This window comes from Pteropus medius, unplaced genomic scaffold (assembly GCF_902729225.1).
Source record: "Pteropus medius unplaced genomic scaffold, Ma_sr-lr_union100, whole genome shotgun sequence".
NCBI classification, from domain to species: domain Eukaryota; kingdom Metazoa; phylum Chordata; class Mammalia; order Chiroptera; family Pteropodidae; genus Pteropus; species Pteropus medius.
Window position 1 is genome coordinate 12,354,710 of NW_024340699.1, and position 21,575 is coordinate 12,376,284.

General features: G+C 56.1%; 1 long non-coding RNA gene across 7 annotated transcripts; it reads left to right on the top strand.

Annotated features, from left to right (window-relative positions):
* The first annotated feature begins 7,471 nt into the window (after positions 1–7,471).
* Positions 7,472–11,687, top strand: LOC120615240 (uncharacterized). Of its 7 annotated transcripts, none has more exons than XR_005656214.1 (5): positions 7,472–7,784; positions 8,545–8,779; positions 9,061–9,168; positions 9,577–10,923; positions 11,243–11,687. It is a non-coding gene; the product is annotated as an uncharacterized LOC120615240 (long non-coding RNA). The 7 variants fall into 7 exon arrangements; XR_005656217.1 differs by lacking the exon at positions 7,472–7,784 and having other exon boundaries at positions 8,426–8,779; positions 9,577–10,688; positions 10,806–10,923; XR_005656220.1 differs by lacking the exon at positions 7,472–7,784 and having other exon boundaries at positions 8,426–8,779; positions 9,577–10,688; positions 10,830–10,923.
* The last annotated feature ends 9,888 nt before the right edge of the window (positions 11,688–21,575 follow it).

The window sequence follows — 21,575 nt, forward strand, 5'->3', positions numbered from 1 at the left end:
GCCTCCGCATGCGCATCGTGCAGACGCGGCCCTGGCGGCTCTGCTCCTGGGGTCTCCCTCCTGCTCCCCACCGCGCCCCAGCCCCCTCTCCACGGCTGTGCCCCTCGGCAGGGAGACCCTGCCGCCCGCGCTGTGGCTTTCACCCCCAACCCTGCACCAATGCACCAAAACAGGTCTGCCAAGGTCACGGCGACGCCCCACGGCCGGATGCCAGCCTGGCTCTGGGCAGGCACGGCGCTGGCTTCGCACCCCACTCTCCCGGCACCCCGGCCCCTGCTCTCCGCTCAGCCGGGAGGAGGACGGACTCGGCCCAAAGACGCAGAGCCAGTGCCAGTGTGGGGGGTGGCGGGGCGGGGAGGGGGCGCCCCGAGTGTGGGCGGGGCCCGGGCAGCCGGCTCGGCCAGTCCCAGATGCCAAGGGCCCTGCGTGCTCCAGGGACGAGGTGACAGTGAGCACGGAATTCTGGGTAGAAGGTTCAGAAAAGGCCCCCCTAGGGTGTGCCACTTGGGCACGTGGATCACTGTGAACTGAAGGCAGTCGACACTCTGCGGGCTCACCAGAAACCGTCACCTCTCCCGCAGAGAATTGACATTTGAGGACTTGCCCATAACAAGCATTATCAGAGATAACCTTTAGGACCTACAGGGCAGGGCACGTGTTTGGTCACTGAGCACCGGCTCCTCTGGCCATCCCGCAGTGACCTTCCTCCCCTCCGAAGCCACCGGGCGTCTCTTCCCGGCCTTGGCTCGGAAGGCCACATGGACCTCGTTTGCCCTTTCTATCCCTGCCCCTCTCCCGTGTGTGTGGTTCCCACACGTACACGTGTAATTAAATTTGGTCACTTTCTCTTGTCAATCTGTGTCACGCAGAAGCAATGATTAGACCAGCGGGAAGAAGCCAGGAGGGCAGAGGGCAGTTTCTTCCCCCCCACGGTCTGCTGAGTCTCTGAGTCAGCAGGTCTGGGGTGGGGCCGCGGATCTGCAGCTGGAACCACTAGAGGGGGCGATGAGGGCCACCGAGGGGCTTCCATCCGGAGAGTCAGAGAGGGGGTGAGACCGGGCTGCAGCCCAGGGGTGGAGCAGAGGGCGGCAGGCTGAAGAGCAGGCCCGGGGCGGCTACGTGCCCGCTTGGGCACTGTCCCCGGCCACACCTCCTCGGCAGACGACGCAGGCCTCCTGGCTCCTCACTCATTTGAAATTTTAATGATCTGCCGGAGCAGATTTCCACAGCCACCTCCACAATGGGTGGGTGTGAGACAACAAATAGCCCCAAAATCCACGATTTCAGCAAGAAAAGAATCCCAGCCTTGCTCAAGCAGCGCCTGGGAGCCATGGCGACGAATCCGGAGCTGTCCCTCGTCCCGTGTCCCTCATTCCAGGTGGGAGGGCGGGTTTTGGCCATGGAGGGGGTGGGGGCAGGGCCTTGGATAAGCCCGTCTTCCTCAAGTGTCAAATCAGTCACCCAAGAACCAGCCGGGGCCACCTGCTCCTCCCCAGTCCCTGCCTGGGGACCATCCCAAGCTGTGAAGTACACACCGTCAACCTTCATTTTAATAGTCATGCATTTATTCAAACGCGAATGAGAAAAAGGTATAACCAGCATATCTGATCCGTGACGTCATGAGAACCATTTTTCACAGTAGCCTTAAACTTAAGTGCTTTTTTTTCAACTTCTTAAAAAGCGAGTTGATCTCAAGAAAATATTAATTAAACAGCGTGTAGCCGGCAATAGCATAGCACTTACCCAGGTTGTGGGTCAGGGTAGTGGAGCCTTTGACAGCCCTGTAAGGCAGGTGCCATCATGACAGCCATTGACAGGTGGGAACGGACAGGCACAGAGTGGGTGAGTGATTTGCCCACGGCCACACAGTAGGTGGCAGACAGAGGATTCGAACCCAGGCAGCCTAGCTCTAGATTCTGCTCTGAACAACCCTCTCGTGACACCAGCGGGATGTAGCAAATATCACACCAGGTCCTACAAGCACAAACAACTGGGGAACACCAAGCTGGTCACCCCCTCAACCTCAGCTGTTGAAAGACCCCAAGATGCACCACGGTATGAGGCAGGAAGCATGTCATGAGAATTATCTGGGTCCTTGCAGCCACCGGGCCTCCCCAGAGGACAGGTGGGGACGGGTGCCTGGGTCTGTCTTCTCTGAACGCATAAATGTGATCTGTCCTGAACACCTCCCCCTTGACTGCTGGTAAGCAGGGAGGGACACGGGAGCCTGTCACTCCCAGGGCGGATGGAGCGGAGCAGCATAGGTCCGGGCAGGCAAAAGAGCAAGGGGACGTGTCCTGAGGGGGGAGGGCATGCCGTGGCCACAGACGAGCCTTCGGTCACACTGAGACGGAGGTGGCCAGGACGCGGCCAGGTCAACCTCAGCTGTTACTATGGCCTGGGGCCATGCAGAGGGCTCAGCACATACAGAAATATACAGCATATCTGTGGTATTAATATTTCACCGAGCAGAGAAGGGGGTGTAATTGGAGAAAAAAATGTCTGAAACAGCTCCTTAGGGGGCCATGATACCATAAAGTCTGAAAACACTGAATTAAAACCCCTAGCAGGGGTGTACGTACCGTATCGGACACCCAGAGTGGCTCATTTTCTAGCTAGCATCCTCTCCATCATACGAGATGAGTACTAAATTATAATCATCTAAAATAAAATAATAATCTAAAGCGAAATTGACACATTTCACGTAGAAAGGAGAATTTTCCCTATTCATCACAAATATTGCACCCCACAGGTTGCACTTTGGTTTCCTGCTTTAAATCTTCAAACACAAATAAAAACTCCGAGCACTCACGTAGCATGATGGAATGCAAGAAACTCAAGTTTCGTTTCTTTGTCTTCGCGGTTACTCTGCTGTCACTTACTTTGACTCTGCTGTTCAAACATGGGGATACACAGCACCATACACGTCTCCCAGAGCGAACCTGGACGTTTCCAAACCATTACAAACTGACTCTCGAAACAAGAACGCGATAGCTGTGTCTGAGTGTGTCAGAGTCGACTGTCTGGCAGGGAGTTCACAGAACCAATTCTGCGTCGAGTGAATTGTTTTAAAGAATAAGTAATAAAAATGTGCTGATTTGAAGCTGACACATATTATTAAACCTCTCCACAATAACCACCGGAATGGCTCAGACCTTCACGCCAACCGAAGATGTTTTTCAGGGAGGAATATTTTATTACTAACGCTGTGTAGAATTGTAGGCACGCGGCAATCATAAAAAAGCCAACTGGGTTTTAATTCATTCTGTTATTACTGTTAAATTTTCAAACGATGCACTCCTTATTGTCTTCCTGGCCACCCAACACGCTCAGTCCCACCCCCCGGCACCCTATGTGTGCTGCCTGCTTGAACGACAAGCGGGAGAAAACCCAAAATTTGGTATAAGAAATGTAGGCTGTCTGCCCCTCCACGTCTTTAAGCCTGTGTCCTCTGCGAAACAAGGGCAAGCAGACAAAATGGGGGTGTTGGGAGAAGCAAATGAGATTGTACCATAAGTGAAGTTCTTTATAAGCCAGCCACGGGACAGTGTGCAAAACCCAGCCAGAACTCGGGATGGATGAGCGTGTCAGAAAAATCACAGGTCGGAAGCACAGAGTTTGCTGAGCACTCACTCTGCCTCTGTGAATGCTTTTTTCCAAGTCAACAACAGCAGTTCTGAAACCAACCTTCTGGGCACCCACTGGGTGTCCTACATTCCCGTTCTGTTCTGACGCTGGCTGCCCGGAGTAAGCACAGACCCCACAGGTCTGAAGGCTCAGTCCCACGAGACTGTCCCTTTGACACGGGTCGCAAGCCCCAGGTTGCCACCTACACTGCTGACGGAGCAGCTATAAATTCAGGGCGTTCCCACAACCTCAGGTTCGATAACTCGCTAGGCTGCTCACAGAATTCAGGAACGCGCCTTAGTTACCAGTACCAGTTTAGTATGAAGCCTACGACTCAGGAACAGCCCGGGGGAGGAGATGCAGGGGGGTACGTGGGAGGGGGGCAGTGCTACCCTCCCCCCCCAGCACCTCACTGTGTTCACCAACCGGGAATTTCTCTGAACTCCGATGTTTAGGGGTTTTTATAGAGCTTTCATTCCTTAAGCAGAGGTCATTGGTCATTAATTCAGTCTCTTCGACTCTCCCCTGAAGTTGGGGGTGGGGCTGAAAGTCTCAGCTCTCTGATTATAATGGCTTGGTCTTTCTAGCCCTATCCTGTAGCGATTTAGGGGCCCCCAGCCACCAGTTATCTCATTAGCATACAAAAGACACACCTGTCACCCCAGGGGTCCCAAGTGGTTTTAGGAGCTGTGTGCCAGGAACCACCAAGGACAAAGACCAAATATATAGTTGTCATAATCTGCCTCTTTGTATATACCATTTCATTTAAAGTCTTCTTCATCATTCATTCCGTGAGGTCGATGCTGTCACTCCATCTCAATGATTAGGAAACAGGGGCTCAGAGAGGTTAGTAGATTTGCCGAAGGTGTCACAGCAGAGCCAGGATTCCAACCCTGGTTTCGGACAATCCAGAGTTTGCCAGATTCAGAGAAAGGACAGCTTCCCCCTGCTGATAGGGGTTAAAAGGAGACAGGTCCCCTCTGGGCATCAACCTGAAGCCAAGGTCACCGGGAATCCAGCCCTATTGATGGAGCTAGGGCTATAGATCCTGGGCAAGAAGTCACCAGGAAGCTGACCTGAGCACCAAGGAACTGGGTGTGCTTGCTGGGTCTTGCCTATTTAAAGGACTTTTTAGCAATTGAATGAGAGGGATCAAACTGATCTTGTGCTTTTGGCCAGACAGCCAGGTAGCTTCTAGAGCAAGTAAGAAGATGCCTTGGGGGAGACAAAGCAACAGGAAAACAGATCTGCAACCTTTTTTCAGATTTTAGAAACTAAAGCTCAGAGAGGCAGAATGACTTGCCCAAGGTCATACAGCCCCGAAGTGCAGGAGCCGGGCACTGACCCCGAGTCTGTGTGGTCTGTGACATGTGCATAGCGTGTGGCCGCCCCAGGAGTGACATAAGGCACCGGGTCTGGATATCTTCCTCAGAAGCCACAGGCTCGGATCTCTCACAAGCAAGAAGCTCCCGCAAGACTGATGATTCTGCAGCCTCAGCCCACGATTTTTCTATTCTGGGTACAGAGTGTGCAATTAGCATAAATTTGAATAAATTTCTCATTTTTAACAGGAAACAGAAATACATGAGAAAAGAGATTAAAAAGCTCACGGTAACTAGTAAAATTGTGTATCATCTTCTCTAGATTCTACCTCGCGTTCTTCCTTCTGCCTGACAAGCCCATCCTCATCTTTGCCTCCCGACGAACTTCTCTTCGACCTTCAAGGCCCAGCTAAAGGTCATGTCCTCCAAGGAGCTTGTCAGGGGCCATCGGGGCAGAGCTGATTGCTTTTGCCCTCGTCCCCTTCCTCACAGCCCAGCACACCAAATTCTGACACACCCAGAAGTGAGTCACCTGGTGCTGTCTGCCTCACGTCCATAAGCCTCAGGGGGTTTGCTTGGCTGAAAGGCTCTAGAAAGTTCTCTCAGTGCTGCGAGTGCCTCTGTCTGCAACACCCCTCCTCAAACTGAGGGACCCGACACCCCTAAAGCAGTTGGGCTGACTGCAGACTGGTCTGCACAGCTTCCTTCCGTCTTTGGGGTGTGTTCGGAGGGTCTGCCCGTGCCCGGACTGTTCTCACTGGTGTCTCGACACCAGGTCAGTGGTTAGCCAGAGCCACGAAGGTGTCCAAAACTGTCCCAGATCAGCCCCCAAATATCAGTCAGAAGGTGGCCCCCGGAGACACGCGGGCCTCCAGCCTGCTGGAAAATAGGCCTACTCTTGGGCGTTTAAACAGAAGTACCCGTCCTCCCATTCCAGACAGCCGCATGCCTCCCAGCCGGCCTTTGCTCTTACCCCCAGGTCCTCTGAGTTCTCAGCCTCCAAGTTGTCTTCGCTTCCCACCCCCTCCCCGAGCACCTTCTCTCCCCCAAATGACCACTAGGCAAGGTTCTGTGTGTGACACTTTCATTGAAAGCTTCGGGCAATGGCAGGTGGTTATTGTATATCAACAGCACTGGCAAGGGCTTCAGCTTAAACATTATCCTAAGATCCCGCAGGGGGAACCTCTCGCTGGCCACGTTCACCTTGGATGCTGGATTATTGACACATTTTCTTTTCCGCCACAGCCTGGGCAGCCCCTCCCAGTTCTGTCTTCCCCTCCAAAATCTCCTTCAAGGAGACTGCAGCTCTCTGCTTCCCTGCTCTGCTCAAAGCTCTGGGCACGTGAACACACACACGCACACGCACGCGCACACACATACACACACAGCTCTCAACACCGGCTCTCCTCCCCCGCCTTCCGCCTCCCTTCGTAGAAAATGAAAGGTCAGTTCTAAGGTGTCAGTCCTTCAACGGGGTATGACGGAGAAACTTCTAGGCCCTGCCCTGGCCCTGGGGACACAGCAGTGACCAGGTGGACAAGGACCCTGCCCTCACAGAGCTCACAGACAATAAACAAATAAACGAATAAGAGACTCTCAGAGAAAAAGGCTCCAAGGACAAGGTCAAGGGTGTCTGGAAAAGCGTCCTTAAGGGCAGCGCAGGTAGGCCTCCCAGGAAAGGTGACTTTCCCGCCGAGAGTCAGGGAATGGCAAGGGGCCTGCTGTTAAAAGAAAGGCGGAGAACGTTCCAGGCAGAAATGACAGCAAAGGTGGTGGGAATAAGCCTGACTTTCCAGGGCCACGGATGGGAGGCCAGGGTGGCTGGAGGGCGGTGAGCGAGGGCCGGGAGCCAGAGGGCGAGGGTCGGGTCATGTCCCCGCGGAGGAGGGGGCCCATGGAGGACGATGTGACAAAAACAGGAAGTGACGAGGGAAAGGAAGCGTCCCGTGCTGTGTAAACGGCAGAGTGCGCTGCGCCGGCCATCAGGTGAAGAGCTGACGTCCAGGGCTCTGTCCTCTCGTCTGAGGCTTGTCTCGATGCTCTGGGCCCAGCTCGGAGCTACGCAGGCAACAGCGGGCTCTCCTCACGTCCCTTCCTGCTTACCTTCCCGGGCCGGAGCGCTTGGGCCCTGGATTCTGACCCTTCTCAGGACCCCCCCACATCCGAGCCACTGGCAAGCAGGCAAGGGTGGCGTTTGTCCCTTGGGCAGTGGAGCCAGGGCGGGCGCCACTCTGGGCGGGCCCGCAAGGAAGGACAGAGCGGGAAGAAAGCTCCAGAAAAAGGGAAAATTAATGCCGAGTGGCCCCTGGGGACCATCAGGGGAAACTGAGGCCGGAGAGAGAAAGGGACTTGCTTAAGGTCACAGAGCAAGCCACAGACAGCTGGGCGCGGCCGGCTCCCCCGGCCCTGAGTTCTGAGTGGTCCTGGCACGTGAGAATAATGAGGACCACGGCAGTGACAATCACTAAGTGTTCACTCTGTGCCAGGCACTGTCCTAAGGCACTGACATGTCTAACCTGCTCGCAGCAGCCCGACGAGGTAGGAACGGCTAGATGCCCCCTTTCACAGATGAGAGCGTAGGCAACGGGCTTTAGCGACTGGACAGGATTCAAGGTCACATCTGCTCACTCCAGAGCCTACGCATAACTATTGCCGAACAGAGGCTCGGGGAGGGGACGTCACTTGCCCGGGGTCACTCCAGCTCAGTCACACTCCTGCTGTGCTCGCTACCAAGCTGCCTCCCACAGAATGTCATCTTTATGTCTCTGCGTTGACGGCAGGGAGCACGGGGAAGGCTTGGCACGGAAAACACCAGCTGAACTGACACGAAACACGGTAACGAGCTTTGCTTAAATGTGGGGCGGGGGGAGGGGCACGAAGGGAAATCACAGGAAGGAAGTGGATTGTGGCGGAGAGAACACGGCCTTCCTGCAAAGTCACCTTTCTTTGAGACCTGTGGGATCCTGGGCAAGCCACCCAGCCACACTCGGCCTCAGTGTCCTCCCCCCAAAAAAGGAAGATAAAATTCCTTCTCACGGGGCTTGTGTTAACTCAGCCGACGGACACGAGGCAGGAGTTAGCCAACGTTTTCTGCGAAGGGCCAGATAATACGTTTTTAGCTTTGTGGGCCACACGGCCTCTGTCACATCTTCTCAACTGCTTTTGTCGGGCACAAGGAGCCACAGACAACACGGACTTACGAAAACAGGCAGCACGCCAGGTCAGCCTGCTCGCCGTGGTCTGCTGACCCAGAAACCGCGCACCCAGCCCAGCCGGGGCCAGGCACACGCGATGCTGCATGTGACCCTCATGCACTCAAGGAGCTTTTTGCCTGTGTGGGTCCTTCCCACCATAATAGAATTTCATGGGCTCTAGAAACTTCTTTCTTTATGTGAAAAAAATTTTTCATTTTTTTTTTTTATTTTATTTTAAGATTTTAAAAGAAACTCAAATATTGTTGTGGGTCCCCAAAAGCACTGCGGGCCCTCAGCGCCGTGCCCGTGTGCCCAACGGGTAGGCCAGCACTTGGCAGTCGGCAGTAGCTCAGTAAACGGGCCTCCTCCCCTCTGCTGGGTGGGGCCTGTGTCTTTGTCAGCTCCGGCTGTTCTAACAAAAAATATCAGAGACGAGACGGCGTCAAGCCCAGAAATTCATCTTCTCACAGTTAGGAGGCTGGAGGTCCAAGACCGAGAGCCCCACACAGTCACGTCCTGGTGAGGCCTCGCCCTGGCTCGTAGGAAGCTGCTGTCCTACTGTGCGCTCACACGAGAGAGAGGGGGGAGCTGCGCACATCATTCAGCCTTATGTGGCCTCATCCTGCTCCCCTTTAGGTAATCACAGACCCAACCTAGATGTCCTGAACTCCAGGCCTGAACCCCACTTTCTACACTAAGGCGGGAGACCCACACTGGCTCGTATGCCTAGTAGACCCGCCCACATCCCCCATCTCACCCAGCCACTGCCCAAGACCTCCCGAGGTGCTTCCTTAGCTCACCCCAACTTCAGATCCTGAGCTTGCCCAGCCCTCAAAAGAAGCCTGAAATTCTCCCAAAACAAGACGTGAGTCCAACTCAACCGCCAACAGTACACTCCAAGCTCTGCCATTTCCTAGGTGGATGACCTTGAGTAAACCACTTCAAGTACAGAAGTCTATGCTTCCTCATCTGGAACAGGGAAAAATGACCCTCCGCCCGGCAGGGCTCAGCCACGCGTTGCCACGGTAACAAACACCCCCCCCGACATGGCGGAGGTCGATTCTGGCTCTCGCCCCCGCTCACCGCACGGCTCTGCCTTGCAACTCTGCGTCTGGAGCACATGGTCTCCAGGGCCCAGGGCCACGGGGGCAGGGGGGCCGGAAGGCCTGGAGGAGGGACACCGGCTCCTCCACCTTGGCCCAGAGTGACCCACATCACTCCCACTCACCAGCAGTTGGCCCCACCGACACGTGGCTCCCACAGGCCTGCCAGGATCGCAGGGGGTGCCTTCGTGTCATATGTCGAGCACCCACAGTCTTTCCACAGCGTCCTCGACTCGCTGAGAAGTCGGGGAAATCCAGAAAGCTTACGTGTATGAAAACTCTAGCCACGGGGCGGGTGACCGCTAATCAGATTTCCCTGGCTCCACAAAGGGTCTCTGTTCCGCTCAATGAGCTCTTTGGTCTGGACAACAGTGGCCGGTGCTGTCTGTGCTGTTTCCCAGCGGGGCCTCCTCGTATGGGGTGGACAGGTGCTGGTGGTCTGGCCTCCGCGGCCGTTGGACGAGGCTGAGGTAAGCCCTGCAGAGGTGACCGCTTTATTCCTCCCAACTCCATGCCAGAGTTGGGGACCCTAACGTGCCAGCCCTCAAATCAAAGCCATAGGCACAGCTTATCTCAAGCGACCTTGATCTTTGCAGCCAAAGGTCAAAACCAACCTGACTTTGTTCGGGCTGTCGCTTCCTACTTTCGGGCAAGGTTTACTCCGTGTCAACATGACAGTGAAGTCCAGAACTCACCAGTAATAAGAACAGCAGACATGTCTTGAGTGCTTACGGCATGCCGGGCTTCTCGCCAAGCGCCCTGTGACACCCGTCTGGTTGCAACCTCTCAACATCCCTGTGGAGGAGACCCTATTATTACCTCTGTTTGCAAGTGGGGAACGGAGACCTGCCCCCGTGTCGCGGTTGGTGGTGGCAGGGCCAGGACGCACACTGGGCCTGCGGGACTCCGTGGCTTAAGTTCCAGAACCCCGGTACCACGCCTAGAACCAAGCCACACTTCTGCTGCTCCGGAAGCCCACAGCCTGAACACCAAGGACCCCTGACCCTTATGGTGTACGAGGACTGAATTCATCCATCCTTCGGCAAGCGCTTACTGAGCGTCTGTGGGTCCGAGGACCGGCCAGGGTCTGGGGCTCAGGAGCTGAATCAGACTTGGCGTCCTTATGAAGAAGGGCCCAGTGGGGATCCCCCCCCCCACAGTAGTAAAAGCCTCACAGCGCCCCTGGCTTCCCTTTCCCCTGCCCTGTAGCTTAATTATAGATCGTCCTCAGCTGTTTGGAACGCCCCCTGCCATAGAGAGTTGCCCTGAAACTTATGATTAATGCCTTTATGCTACTGATGACAATCTTTCTGGCCTGGAGTTCTTTCCAGACTCTTCCCGCCTTTGTCTCTGGGTTGCTGACGGCACTGGAGGACCATGTGGCCAGAGGGACGGCTCCGTGAAACATGACAGACCCTCGGAACCGCCACGAAGCCCCTGGGGTAATGCCCGGACTCTGCCTTAGACACCCTAAGCCGGACTGAGCAGGCAGGGCAGTGTTTGAAGGCGCTGCCTTCTCAGGTCACTGGTGCTCCGACATAAACGTCTACCCTAAACAGCCCGGCTCCTGCGTCGGGCCACAGGCTCAGCAGTGCAGGCAGCACGCGCCCGGACTCGGCTGCCCCCCGGGGTCACTAAAGCTGCTCATGGTCCAGGGCACAGGGACCCCTGATGCAGGTAGGAAGGGGCTTTGGGACAGCAGAGGGGAGGAACCTGGATGCTGGGGACAGGGCGCGGAGAGGTCGGGACAGATCTCGGACTGAGTCCTGACAGGGAGAGGGTCGGGAAGCTGGGAAGGGCGTCCCAGGCAGAGAACGGCATGTGCGAAGGTGCAGAGGACGCTTCCGGAGCCGCGAGGGGCTCGGGGTTATTGGAACAGAAAGGCCAGGGTGGGGACAGAGTGGGGACGCTGTTAGGAGATGTGACTGCAGAGGTAGCTGGGGCCAGACCGTCCTTCATTCACTGATTCATGCATTCACGCGTTCATGCGTGCAAGGAGCAGTCACTGAGCGCCCCACTGCGAGCACGGCGCGAGGCACGGCGGATGCGGCCGGGACACCACGCAGCGACGGAGAAGATGCCAGCAGACAGGGAGACGTGAACGGGAAGGGCCTTGAATGCCGGGCCGGGGGTCAGGGGTCGTAGGGAGCCCAGAAGAGCTGAGGGCAGAGGCGGGATGCAGTTCGATCTGCATTTTAGGGGGGCTCCCCGAGCAGAGGAGGCTGGTGCCGCAGCCCAGCAGAGCACGCAGTGGGCTCGCAGACAACACGAGGGACCTGGTGTGCTCCCTGACCTGGGCCTGCACCCCTCCCTGCCCCCTCCCCGTCTCACTGACCCCAAGGTCATCTGCAGCAGGGCGAGATGACCCCTAATCACTCAGCTGGCTCCTAGCCCCAGGACTATGGGGAAGGGACATCTTGATAAGCTTTAAAGCTCCTGCATTGACCCGGAGGAGAACACCGGAGTCCCTGGCACTCCGCCCGGACTAGCTCGGCCTGGGCCACGCCCGTCCCCTGAGTGGACGGGCACAGGCCTCTGACATCTGACAGGACTGGAGAGCCTCGAGGGCGACCTTGGCTTCCGCCCTGACCGCCCTGCCCCAGGCAGGCTCATCCCCACTCTGGGCCTCCCTTCTTGGCAAAACAAGGCCAATAATCCCGCCTTCCCACCTCGCAGGCCGTGACGGGCGCAGGGGAGATACCCACTCGCTCCTCGGCCGCCAGAGGCACTCGTGTCGTGCGTGGGCTGCGGCAGCCGACGGAGCAAGAGAAATGTCCCCCGTGTCCACCGAGCACGACCTGAGACGCAGATTCCGCTCTAACGCCGCACGGCTTTGTGCCATGTCATCCCCACGGCAACCCCATGGGGTGGATTCTCTCGTCACCCTCTATGTGCAGACTGGAAGCTGTGACACTTGCCCACGGGACAGGCCCCCAGTTAGCGAGTGAGTGGGGATGCGCCCTTAGGACGCGTCCGGGCCGCCCCCGCGCCGCTGGTGCACACTGCCTCGCCGGGCCGCCCAGGTGGGGCTCACGGCCAGGTGCGAGAGACGCAGCCTGAAGAGCACTCAGAAACCCTGACGCAGAGTTCTCGGCTGACTGGACGGCTCGGCGGGTCGAAGCTCGCGTGAGAGCTGGAAACGCTGGTGCTTCTGGCCCCGGGCCCCTGCGTCATTCGCCGGCTCCGCCCTCACTGCGGCCACCGTGTAAATCATCCGGCCGGGCCTGAGAACCTTCCTGTGCCAGGCTGACCCTGGGCCCCGAGACACAGAGATGAAAATATAACGCTGGCTCTGCCCCCAGGGCTCCCGGGGTGCCCGTAAATAACTGCCGGATCAGAAAGCACGGGGTTCGTGAGAGAGCGCCTCGGGATCTGGCGCAAACAGCCCTGTGGCTTAGCTGCGATGTGGGGAGGCTTTGGGGCGGAGCACGCTGCCTCCCCGCCTCACCGGGCCTCTGCCTCCGCACCTCCGGCCTCTCCCTCGGCCCCTGCGTCCCCACCACACGCCTTCCTCCTGCTCCTGGGACTCCTCGGCTCACGCCCACCCCAGGGCCTTTGCACTTGCTGCTGCTTCTGTGCCGAATGCTCGCCGTCCTCCCTCCATTCCATGACTGGCTCCTTATCACTCAGGCCTCAGAGCAGATGTCACCTCTTCGGACGATCATCGTTTCGTGGCTACTCAGTGTCAGGCCGGCCTTCGCAAGGGAGGGGTCAAAGAAGGATCAGCTATCTCGTTCCCTGGGAACTGTGGGGCGAGCACGCAGTCTGGCCTCCGCCACTCCAGTGGGACAATCAGAAATGATTCCCAGTGGTGAGAACAATCAAGTCCAGGGTCCGACAGGACAGCAGAGGGGGTGCCAGGCGGGCGGCCCCTTCCGGGGCTGGCTGTCCTGCCTGGGCCCTGTCTCCTTCCTCAGGGCCATTTTCTACCTCTGTAGATCCGGCCAGCTCCCCAGAGACCTGCGCCAGCCCCTGCTCAGCGTCTGTTAGCCAGAGCTGCTTTGTGTGTGTGTGACCGTCCCGCACCTTCCCTCCCAAAGCACCGGTCACACTGCCCAGCGGCCATGTGGTACGTTCTTCAGAGCCTGTCATGTCATGCACGTTACCTTGTTTTAATGTCTCTACTTCTCTCTCGCCTCGAATGCAAGCTGCCTGAGAGCAAAGGCCGGGTCTGTTTTGTTCTCAGCTGTATCCTCAGGGCCCTGACTAGTGTCTGACTCGAATCAGGCTCAGAAAATCGACACGTGACTGAAGAATGCACACGTAAGAATGGAGGGAAGGGCGTGCGGATAGAAGGAACAGCATCAGCGGAGGCCGGGAGGCAGGAAGTGCTTGCGGAACCACAAATCCACACCTGAGGGGCATGGGAGAGGGGGAGCGGGGCAGGGGGCTCCCTGCCCGCCCTCAGGAGTTTCAGCTCAGGCCCACGGCCCAGGCTCCTGCAGGAGACACGGTGCCCGGGACTTTACAAACGCCTCCGTTTCTGCCTCGCTGCCATGCTGTGAGGTGCACAGGTGGGAAGCTGGGGGCCCGAGGAGGCCAACGAAGGGCCTGCTCACTATCACACGGCTTCCAGGGAGAGGTGGGCTGGCTCCAGGGCCCATGCCGCCCCCTCTGCTGGGCTCGTCAGAAACAGGGGGACCCTAGAGCTACAGGCCCCAGAATCACAAAGAAAGCCCCCCGCCAGCCTTGGCCTGAAATCCACAATGACAGGGACTCGGCCCATGCCACTGCCAAACAACCCCGCCGCCCGCATCCTCTGCAGGTTTGGGGAGGAAGGGAGGAAGGGGAGGAGGCCATTCCAGGCAAAACATCCTCGTAAAGGGCTGGAACCCCCTGGTGGGGCAGGCTCTGACGGGGCTGGGGGGGACCGATCCGCTTGAGCTTTAGCAAAATCCCCAGGGACGAGAGGAGAGCAGGGCTGGGGGCCTGGAGGGCAGAGTGCAGCCGCCCTGGGAGCTGGCCCACCTGCTCGTCAAGGTCAGGGCAGACAGAGACCCGACTCTGGGTTTCTTTAGGCTGTTCCGGGCCCCTTAAGACTCATTCTGCATGTGTCCCAGAGGGAATGACATGTGTGCCCTTCAACCAGCAGATAAGATCTGTGGGCAAGGTCACAGGAGGCCTGCCGCCTGCTGGTCTGGGGCCCTGGCAGCTCTGTCAATCATCGGCTGGTAATTAAGGGCCTCCGGAAGCTGCGCCCTTCGGCAGGACAGCCTGTGCTTGGCGGTTCCCCACCTGTCTGCCCACACGGCACCCCACCTCCCTGTGGGAGCCCTGCTCGGCTTGGAACAGCTTGCCCCCCGCACACCTGGGCCGGGCAGATCTTTCCCGCAGCTGTCACTGCATCAGAGGGGTCTCGTGGTCCTCAGGTGGCCTAAGGCAGTCCAGTGTCTGGCTCTGGCCTCCCTGGGACCTCGGTTCCAACCCCGCCCCCTCGCGGCCTTGCGCCTCGGTGGCTCCTTCCGTGGGTCAGAGAAAGGGCTGTCGTGAGGAGGCCCATCTTTGAACGCGTGAGCTCTGCAGGCGACAGTTTCCCACACCATCCTCCTGTCCACTGTCACTGCCCAAAAGACAGGACGTGAGCTCTTTGGCAGAGACGAGAGCCCGCCCCGTCCGCGAGTCCCTCTGAGCTCGGGTCGCAGGGAGCGGTCCCCTGGACGGAGAAGGAACTGGGCGTCCGGCACAGGACGCGCCGCACGTGCGAACTCGACCGGGCAAACGTCCTTCTTTCCTCGTTCAGCGAACGGCTACCGAGCGTCCACTCTCGCAGAGATGGAAGTATGTGGCCCCTGCCCAGAGGTCAAACACATGACCGAGAGGGTCAACGAAGAGGCATCCACGTGAATCAACAATTCCAACTGACGCGATAATTTCCGTCGCCCTGGAGGACTGGAGCCGGAGTCCTGCCTTCGTGCGGGTGGGGACGTGAGCTGAAAACTCGGGGCTCCCCCATTCCCAGAGTTTAGGGCTCAGAACAGAAGCGGACACGTGAACAAACCTCATCGGTGCAACCAGATAGCGACGTTCACAGATGCGTGGGCCGTACCCAGCGGACGCACTGGAGAAGGTGTGGCTAATTCCGCCCAGGGGAATCAGGCGGGGTCCCCAAAACAAAAGACAAGCTGAGCTTTCGGAGCCCAGCAGGGCCGTCCAGGTCTTCCGAACGTCCATGGCCTTCCCCCCGCCCTTCCGCGGTGTCCTGCCCCGAGCCCCCGCTGCTGGCCCCGGTGACACTCAGTGCCCAGCTCTGCTCACAGGCGAGGTGCTTTCCCACTGCTGCTCTTGGGGGCCCGCCAGTGCTGGGCCCTCCCCCTATTCCCCAAGGCGTCCACTGGCACGAAGCCCCCCTCAGGCTTCCAGGAAGGCGGGGCCGGGACAGGGGAACCTCATTGGTTCTGTGCCCGTGGAGGCTTTTTGAAAGGCGGCTGTTTGGCTTTCTGTCTGCTTCTAGAAGCTGCTACATCACGGACTCCCACGCTTCTCCAGATTTCACAAACACGCAAAGAGTGCCTGATGCTTCCCCTAAGAGAGGGTTGACATCTAGTGTGGGTAACATCCCACGTCTTACAGGGAAGAGGCAACTGAGGTGCCACGCATTCAATAAAAGGTGGCAGAGACATTGGTGACAGCTCAGCTGCCACCCCAACCACCACAGGGTCATGGACAGCTGTGAACTGGCCTTCAGCGAAAGGCTTAAAGTAAATCGCCACTCATCCAACCATAGTTACTGGGCTCCTACTATGTGCCAGGCACTGTCCTACACCGCAGAGGGCCTAGGAGGTGAGGCATCCAGCCACAGAAAGGGTTCTGAGGGCATTTCAGGCCAGGAAAGCAAGCAAAGGCTCCGAGAGAGGAATGAGCTCAGCACGTCCGTGAAGCAGCAAGAACAGCACAGCGGGAGCAGAGCGAGGGAGAGGCCTAGTGCCGTGAGATGCGGCCGCCGTCCCATGCCCGAACACGGCGGGGAGAGCCGTGGGATCCCATCATCCACAGGCTGCTGCTCCTGCCGTGGCCACAAGGTGTCGCTGAGGGACGCTGGTCCTGCACAGTCCTGTGACACCGGCTCCTGTAGCGACTCACTCCACATCCTCAGACCCCCCCTGACGATGCGACAGCTGTGCCCCGCGCTTGGCACCAAGCTGCAGCTCTCTTGGGGCATGTCCGGCGTACGAAGCTCTTCTTTCGGAAGCACACTCGAAGCCAGGGCGGCTGGGTCCAGGAGGGCTTTTAGCCACATAAATGCAGCTCTCACGTGACCCCAGACCCCCTCTCTCCACTGATGAATTCTCTGGGGAGATCACTAGCAACTCCAGGTGGGGGCCTCGCGACGAAATGTCCTAACCTGAAATATCAGACAGCAGGTCTCAGAGCTTCCAACACCGTCCTTCTCAAAGAACACAGGTATGTTTCGTTTCAGAAAAGAAATCTGTTTAAGCCCAACGTTGCCAAACCTTCCTATTTCTTCTTTCAGTAGAAGCCATAAATCCTTATTTTTATATGAAATTTCCAGATCTTAAAAACACCACAAAGGCCAAAAAAACCTGTCGGCTATCAGAAGAAGCACTATTATGATGTCATTGTCATTCGTTTAATTTCTGTCACATAAACACGCATCGTGTGTGTGTGTGTGTGTGTGTGTGTGTGTGCGCACGCGCTTTTCCAACTCTTGAAACCAACTTTTTTTTTTCCTACTATCAGTGAGAAAGCGAGAACGGCTCGGCTGACAGCCAGGCCGCGATGTTCCCATCTGAACACAAATGACACTCGGTGCTCAGTGAATACAAACCGCGCCCGAGGGCGAGGGGCTCAGACGGGCCCTTCCGCATCTGACTCGGACGCGGCAGAGACAGAGCCACTCGGAGGCCACGAAATCTGCTGAGCGCCTATGTGAACAACCGCTGGTTTTCCGCCGCCTCCGAAACAAAATGGATTAGATCCCAACGACCGAATCGCCCTTGACCCTGACGATACCCAGAGGCTGCTGCCCTAATCCCACCAGAGAATCGTCTAGAACAGGTGACCCTCCCAACCCGACCCCGTCTTGTGGTTCCTGCGGGCTGTGTTCTCTTTACCGCAGCAAGCCACACAAAGCCACCTTTTGACGATGCTCGTGCTCCTGGTGGCCTCGGACAGCAGCACGTGCTCAGCACCTTGCCACACGTCACGAGACACACCAGCGCGCTCTTCCAATGGCTGCCTAGTAACGCACCGTCCAGATGGCCCATCTGTACCACTTCCGTTTGTTCAATATTCCCCGTCACATATCCCCTGATCGTCCCCTCTCGTCACGCTCTGACACGGGTTTCTTCGTTGTATTTATTTGTGCGGCTTATTTGCTGTATTGTGACTCTTTGCTTTTTTTTTTTCTGTCTTCCCCACAGGACCATAAGCTCTGGGAGGGACCCCACCCCACCCCCCAGCCCGAAGCCTGGTAAGAGCTCAGTGATGGGTGAGCAAGAATGCGAATGGGACCAGAAGACCGTCCCCCACCCAAGGAAAGAGAACCAGAAGAACCGTGCGAGTCGCAGCCCGGAGTACTTCGGATCACTGTCAACGTCACTGGAAGGTGCGAGTCGCAGCCCGGAGTACTTCGGATCACTGTCAACATCACTGGAAGGTGCGAGTCGCAGCCCGGAGTACTTCGGATCACTGTCAACGTCACTGGAAGGAAGCTGCAGCCCAAGCCACAGGGAGTGAACCGCAGGCTTTGGCCGGCTGCCTGGGGACTGGAAACTCTCGGGTCTATGAATAGCATCGCCCAGGGCAGCCCAGCAGTGTTTGAGGTCCTGGGACCAGAACCAGTGATATACTAATAAGGACAACAGTGTGGCTGGGCCAGGGGTGACACCCAGCCCCGGGGCTAAGCCTGTTCCTCCACGGTACTGGCAGCAACTCTGAAATAGATTGGGCTGACATGCCATCTCGTAGCTTAAGGAGGGAAGCGAATTGAGAAATTCTGGGGCTCTTCACCTTCCATGCATGTCGAATACATCGGCGAACAGACGTTCTGGAAACCCAGAGATGCCTCCCTGACTCTGCTAGGAAACAGAACTCAGGAGGAAGGTCGCCGACAGCTTGGCAGGTGTGTGGGGTTGACTGAGGACTCCCTGCGGACAGGTGTGTTTGCGCTGAGTTTGGCAGGGAAGACCCTGCTCTTGGAAGCTGGGCTTGGGGAGAATCGGATGAGAGAGCCCACAGGCACCACACGAGCCAGATTCAAATGTGGAGACTGTGACCACCAGGCTAGAAGCTAGAAGGCCAAGGGGAGACCTTGAGCCAGCTCCTGCTCCCTTCTGCCTGCCCTTCTAGAAAACGAGGGATGGGCCTGCACAGTCACCGAAGGCTCTGTCTGCTCTCTGAATGGCCTGGATTGGTCTGTGCTGTGTGCTCTGGGACAAGTCGTGTGTCCTCCCTGAGCTTCAGCTTTTCTGCCTGTAGGGAGCAGACGGAACAAAATGCTGTAGCCTCAGGCAGACATCGTGTTGGGCGCCTGGGATGCAGAGATCAGACATGCCCAGGTCCTCGAGAAGCCCGTCCTCTGGAGACGAGACAAGTGAATAGCTCGTCGTAATTCTCGAGGGGCCATCAGAAGCGCTGACGGCGAGCATCAAGTCGTGACCACCGAGCTCTCATCCCCCTCATCCCTCCCAAGATTTCTTGCCCCCCAGCTCCAGTCTCCCCCTGGTCTTAGAGCAAATCCGCTCTTTCCCAGCATCTGCACACTCGACGTCATTGTCACCTTCAAGAAACCGAAAGGTCATGAGACTGAGGACTCAACAGGTGTTTAGTGAACAGGAAGGTCCCCCAGCTATCAAAGGGAGGGTAGGGGGAAGCGGTTAGAATTTTTTTTATATATATATATATAGTAATAATAAAATATCCAGAATGATAATACATTGCTTAGAGTTATAAAGTATTTATGTCAGTATTATTACTAAGTAATGACAGTAGCAGACATTTATTGCATATTTGCACGGTACCAGTGAACACCCTAAAAGCTTTACTTAAAATATCCCATTTCCTGATCCCAGTAGGCCGGGTGGCAGACACTACTTCTTCTCTGTCTCAGCTCAGCAGACAGACCCGGGGCAGCTGGGTGATTTCTCTAAGCCACATACTGGTTAAGTGGATTCATATCCAGATCTGCCAGACTCCAAAGCCAACGCTCTGAGCCACAGATGCCAGCAAGGGAGTCTAACCCATGATCCTAAATGCTCGGTCCCCATAACGGAGAAAGACACCTTTCAAAAGAGCAAGAGAAACAGCAGAATTCTCAAGAATAACGTACAGGCAGTCGGACCAGGCCAAGGGTGCAGCTTTGCCAAGTGCAGCAGGGAAGGGGGGCCCAGGTTCCTGGGGTCATAAGGTGGATGCTCCTCAGATCGCCCCATTAATTTGTTGTAACGCCGATATAAATCCCATTAGTGCCGGGGAGACGTTCTTGGTGAATTAATTAAAATTAATTTAGAAGAAAAAATGCTCCAGGATAGCCAAGAAAGCGTCTGAGAAACGGAGTAAGGAGGGGACCTCCACTCATTCTTTTGGCCTCTTGAAGGTGACAATCCTTTCCGCGGATGCTTATTGGGCACCTACTATGTGCCAGGTGCTGAAGATGCAGACGCCATCCTGTCCTCGAGGAGCTTACAGCCTAGTGGGGGCTGGGAATGCAAAAGCACGGGGGGCGTGTGAGTGGGGCGGGTCTGGGGCTGATGCCACCAGGGCCCGGGCACAGGCTTTTGAAAAGTCGGCGGCGGGGGAGGAGGGACTTAGGGAATGGTAACCATGAGAATGGGGCTTTGCGGGTGCTGCACGTTGCGCCCCCAGCAACCTTGTGAATCAGGAACCCTGACGATCCCTATTTACACTTGAGGTAACAGCCCAGAGACCTTAACCCACTCAAGGTCACACAGATAGCGAGTGACAGAGCAGGGCCCAGAATCCAGCTCTGCCCAACCTGATGTCCCTGCTTGTAAGCACGGCAGGTAGCAAGGTGATGGATGGCGCATCCAGACACCTTGGTAGGGAGAGCGGGGCTTAGTCTGTCCATTGTGTTGGGATAATTACATGAAAGATGATTAACTTCATTTTCAAAACAAATTTGAGATTGAAATGTAAGACAAAATCCATAAAAGTAATAGAGAAAATAAAGGAAGAAAAAGTTTATAGTTTTGAGTTGAGAAAGGTCCTCTCTGGCAGGACATGAGGCTCACGAGTGATAAAATAGATCTAAGCACATTGCAATTTAAAACTCAATAGCACAAGGCAGGTGCGCAGAGAACAAAATGAGAAAACGTATTCACAACACATATGACAACGCTTGATATTCGAGGAGCTCTTACAAGGGGTACAAACACTCTAACAGAAAAATGAGCAATGACCGGAAGGGGAATCGGAGTGCTGGGCAGGGTGCTTGTCCCACGCACTGCTCCCCGTATCTGGCCTCTGGCGGGGACGATCACGTGTGCTCATTTGCTGGCCTGGGCCCCATCTCGAAGAGCCGAATGAAGACATGGGTCACAGAGCTTGTGGTCAGATGGTGGGGAGTCAGGCTGAATGGTTCTCTTGGGACAGGGCCAGAGTCACTGCCACAAGCCAAAGGCTAAAGCCAGACATAACCATGAGGGATGCTGAGAAATGACAAACTGGGGCACAACAGAACATCCATCACTAGGAGAGAAGCTTAAAACCTTACAGTTCGCCCATATAATAGAAAGTCACTTAGGAATTAAAAAGAGCGGGGTAAATCTTGATATACAGAAAAAATGCAAAAAAATTAATAATTTTTTATTTTATAAAAAAACATATTTTCAAAGATTTATGTTGAGCACGTATGTGTGCGTGTGTTTAAGACTAAAATCGTCGGACTTTGAATTCGATTGTGACATTATTAGCCATATAGCTTTGGGCAAATTACTTAACCTCCACTTCCTCACCAATAAAACGGGAAGGAACTGAATCATCTTCGAATGGTTCTTTTAATGAGGATTAAAACCTGAATTATCCTAGAACAACTTTAGGAACATACTAGGTGCTTAGTAACCGGGAGCTCGTCATCATCATCACCGTCGCCATCATCATCACCACATCCCACTGTTACCTGTCCACACCTCTGAGAGAACGCTTTGGGTGGGAATGACACGGATGACCAGCAAAGAAGGAGAAGAAGGTGGAGAAGAGGGGCTAAGAGAGGCGGAGCCCTCCCGGGTCCCCAGGGAGGTCCGCGGGGACTTGGGGTGCATGGCGTGCTTCTAATAAGGCAAGGCGGTGCTTTGTTTACAGAGCTGCTCTGTGTTCTTACCAAAAAAAAAAAAAAAAAAAAAAAAAAAAAA